This window comes from Durio zibethinus, chromosome 4 (genome assembly GCF_047325235.1).
Source record: "Durio zibethinus cultivar Kanyao isolate XHJ-2024 chromosome 4, ASM4732523v1, whole genome shotgun sequence".
NCBI classification, from domain to species: Eukaryota; Viridiplantae; Streptophyta; class Magnoliopsida; order Malvales; family Malvaceae; genus Durio; species Durio zibethinus.
Genome location: NC_143165.1, coordinates 30,006,443 through 30,010,589, shown reverse-complemented (window position 1 = coordinate 30,010,589; position 4,147 = coordinate 30,006,443). Strand labels below are relative to the sequence as shown.

The window sequence follows — 4,147 nt, the reverse complement described above, 5'->3', positions numbered from 1 at the left end:
TACCTCGACCACTATCGGCACCTGCGCACCCTCGGTGTGGGATTTGCTTGTTTGGAAAAAGTGTCCCCGTTTCAGACATTTTAACGTCTACTGGTAGCATATTTGTAAAATCTATAATGCTCTTTAGGGGGTGGTGGTCCGGCACCCCCTCTCCCTCCCCCAACGGGGGGAGTAGGTGTGCGTGATGGGCCTCCCATTGCGTGCACCCAGGACAACGTCCCTCAAGTGAAATACAGGGCGTGCATGCCTTCCGACCATTTTTGTCTGGCGATTAGTTGTTCCGGTGACCGACAAGCACCCATGGCCTCGATCAGTTGGCTTGCATGCAAAAAAAGGGAGCCGAGCTCCAGACCAAGTCCCTGAATCGAGCAACGGCTCCCTGGGGTGGTGCGAGCAGAAGCTGTGATTGCGGGCTTGGCCCGGCCAAGTCTCTCGATATTTGACGGTCTCGTGGTCCTTTCTCGTAAGCCACAAAAATGCCTTGGCCTCGATGAGGCCGTGCACGCAACCGATGCTGCCCGAGACCCCAGGAACAAGTCCCTGAATCGGGCAACGTCCCCCTGGGGTGGTGTCAGCGGAGCTCGCGCGTGCGGTCTCGACCAGGCCAAGCATTGGTGGTATCGCACCGTTGTTGCCTGTCGGATGGCAGGGGCAGTCTCGTGGCCCTTGCTCATGTTATTCTCGTGCCAAGCGGTTGTGGCGTGGCCTCGCACATCGTTTCCTCTGCTCGCTCGTCGAGTAATCGATCGGGTGGGTTGTGGACTGGCGTGAGTGGATGCTGCCACTTGTATGCAATAGGCATATGAGTGGTGCTATGGTTGTACATGTTGGCAGGCTCCATGCTCGATGCATCGAACTGTCGACCCATCATCCTCTTCAATCTCCCTTCGTGCGGTCGTCATACTCGAGGGCATGATTGGGATCCTGTGCTGTATACCTGAATCGATGGAAACCGGATGTCTCACCATCCCTCATCCGTCTCGTGTCCCGAGGGGCCACAGGTCAGACGTCAATCGTGGCCGGTGTCCTAAGCGTGCCACCCAATCCTCAATGGCCGCATTGGTGCATCGGCGTTCGATCGTGCTCTCGGATGCGGAACGTTTAGCGAGCACGGGCTCTCGACCCCCGTTTGTCCGATGCTATGCATTTCAGGTGCTCGACACGCATGACGTTTATGCTCCGCGTCAGGCTCTCTCCGCCGCTCGATCGATGTGTCGAGGCCTACGCAGTGCCAACGTCCCGAAGGAATGCTACCTGGTTGATCCTGCCAGTAGTCATATGCTTGTCTCAAAGATTAAGCCATGCATGTGTAAGTATGAACTAATTCAGACTGTGAAACTGTGAATGGCTCATTAAATCAGTTATAGTTTGTTTGATGGTATCTACTACTCGGATAACCATAGTAATTATAGAGCTAATACGTGCAACAAACCTCGATTTCTGGAAGGGATGCATTTATTAGATAAAAGGTCGACGCAGGCTATGCCCGTTGCTCTGATGATTCATGATAACTCGACGGATCGCACGGCCTTTGTGCCGGTGACGCATCATTCAAATTTCTGCCCTATCAACTTTCGATGGTAGGATAGTGGCCTACTATGGTGGTGATGGGTGACGGAGAATTAGGGTTCGATTCTGGAGAAGGAGCCTGAGAAACAGCTACCACATCCAAGGAAGGCAGTAGGTGCACAAATTACTCAATCCTGACACGGGGAGGTAGTGACAATAAATAACAATACCGGGCTCTATGAGTCTGGTAATTGGAATGAGTACAATCTAAATCCCTTAACGAGGATCCATTGAAGGGCAAGTCTGGTGCCAGCAGCCGCGGTAATTCCAGCTCCAATAGCGTATATTTAAGTTGTTGCAGTTAAAAAGCTCGTAGTTGGAACTAAGGTTGGGTCGTCCGATCCACCTCACGGTGAGCACCGGTCTGTTCGTCCCTACTACCGATGATGCGCTCCTGGACTTAATTACCTGAGTCATTCCTCCGGTGCTGTTACTTTGAAGAAATTAGAGTGCTCAAAGCAGGCCTACGCTTGTATACATTAGCATGGGATAACATCATAGGATTTCGGTCCTATTGTATTGGCCTTCGAAATCGGAGTAATGATTAACAGGGACAGTCGGGGGCATTCGTATTTCATAGTCAGAGGTGAAATTCTTGGATTTATGAAAAATGAACAACTGCGAAAGCATTTGTCAAGGATGGTTTCATTAATCAAGAACGAAAGTTAGAGGCTCGAAGATGATCAGATACCGTCCTAGTCTCAATCATAAATGATACCGACCAAGGATCAGCGGATGTTACTTTTAAGACTCCGTCGGCACCTTATGAGAAATCAAAGTCTTTGGGTTCCGGGGGGAGTATGGTCACAAGGCTGAAACTTAAAAGAATTGACGGAAGGACACCACCAGGAGTGGAGCCTGCGGCTTAATTTGACTCAACACGGGGAAACTTACCAGGTCTAGACATAGTAAGGATTGACAGATTGAGAGCTCTTTCTTGATTCTATGGGTAGTGGTGCATGGTCGTTCTTAGTTGGTGGAGCGATTTGTCTGGTTAATTCTGTTAACGAACGAGACCTCAGCCTACTAACTAGCTACGCGGAGGTGATCCTTCGTGGCTAGCTTCTTAGAGGGACTATGACCGCTTAGGCCAAGGAAGTTTGAGGTAATAACAGGTCTGTGATGCCCTTAGATGTTCTGGGCCGCACGCGCATTACACTGATATATTCAACGAGTCTATAGCCTTGGCCAACAGGCCCGGGTAATCTTTGAAATTTTATTGTGATGGAGATAGATCATTGCAATTGTTGGTCTTCAACAAGGAATTCCTAGTAAGCGTGAGTCATCAGCTCACGTTGACTACATCCCTACCCTTTGTACACACCGCCCGTCGCTCCTACCGATTGAATGGTCCAGTGAAGTGTTCGGATCGTGGCGACATGGACAGTCCGTCGCCCGTGACGTCACGAGAAGTCCACTGAACCTTATCATTTAGAGGAAGGAGAAGTCGTAACAAGGTTTCCGTAGGTGAACCTGCAAAAGGATCATTGTCGAAACCCCGCTCGACAGATGACCCGCGAACGCGTTAACGAAACACCGAGGGGCCGGGGGTGCCCCCGCGCCCTGAGCCCCCTCCGACCCCGGAAGGGCACGACGGTCGCTTCGTCCCCCCTACGGGGCAGGTGGAACGATCGGCGTCGTCCTGCCCACCGCCGAACAACGAACCCCCAACGCGAATCGTGCCAAGGAACCGAAACGAAAACTGAGCGCGCGCACCGTCACCATCCCATCCGCGGTGCGTGCGCGGTGGCGCTGTGACTCTTTTTGTCTTGAAAAAATGAAACAACTCTCGGCAACGGATATTTCGGCTCTCGCATCGATGAAGAACGTAGCGAAATGCGATACTTGGTATGAATTGCAGAATCTCGTAAACCATCGAGTCTTTGAACGTAAGTTACGCCCCAAGCCATTAGGCCGAGAGCATGCCTGCCTAGGTGTCATGCACCGTCGCCCCCCCTCCGACCCTTGTCCTTCGGGCTCCAGAGGAAGGAGGCAAGCGGAAGATGGCCTCTCGCGATCCCGTGGGTCGCGGTTGGCCCAAAAGTGAGTCCCCGACAACGATAGCGTCGTGACCGTCGGTGGTAGAGCCCCCGGTGTACCTCATCCCCGGTGACACACGTTCGTTGTCCACCCAGACCTCTTCGGACCCCCCGCATCGCTCGATCGATGCTCGTGTCGCGACCCCAGGTTAGGCGAGATCACCCGCTGAGTTTAAGTATATATAAGCGAAGGAAAAGAAACTTACCAGGATTTCCCTAGTAACGGCGAACGAACCAGGAAGAGCCCAGCTTGAGAATCGGGTGCCCCCAGCGTTCAAATTATAGTCTGGAGAAGCGTCCTCAGCGGCGGACCGGGCCCAAGTCCTCTGGAAAGGGGCACCGGAGAGGGTGAGAGCCTCGTTGTGCCCGGACCCTATCGCACCACGAGGCGCTGTCCGCGAGTCGGGTTGTTTGGGAATGCAGCCCCAATCGGGCGTTAAATTCCATCAAAGGCTGAATACGGGCAAGAGACCGATAGCGAACAAGTATCGCGAGGGAAAGATGAAAAGGACTTTGGAAAGAGAGTCAAAGAGTGCTTG

The 4,147-nt window shown here is 52.6% G+C and overlaps 3 non-coding genes across 3 annotated transcripts in view; all 3 read left to right on the top strand.

Moving 5' to 3' along the window:
- Positions 1-1,251: 1,251 nt before the first annotated feature.
- LOC149519318 (18S ribosomal RNA) lies at positions 1,252-3,059 on the top strand. Its single transcript, XR_016341987.1, has one exon. It is a non-coding gene; the product is annotated as an 18S ribosomal RNA (ribosomal RNA).
- Positions 3,060-3,353: 294 nt separating this feature from the next.
- Positions 3,354-3,509, top strand: LOC149519317 (5.8S ribosomal RNA). Its single transcript, XR_016341969.1, has one exon. It is a non-coding gene; the product is annotated as a 5.8S ribosomal RNA (ribosomal RNA).
- Positions 3,510-3,747: 238 nt separating this feature from the next.
- Positions 3,748-4,147, top strand: part of LOC149519316 (25S ribosomal RNA) — a 3,390-nt gene continuing 2,990 nt past the window's right edge. Inside the window, exon 1 of the ribosomal RNA XR_016341944.1 lies at positions 3,748-4,147. This exon is cut by the window's right edge and continues 2,990 nt beyond it. This is a non-coding gene — a ribosomal RNA (25S ribosomal RNA).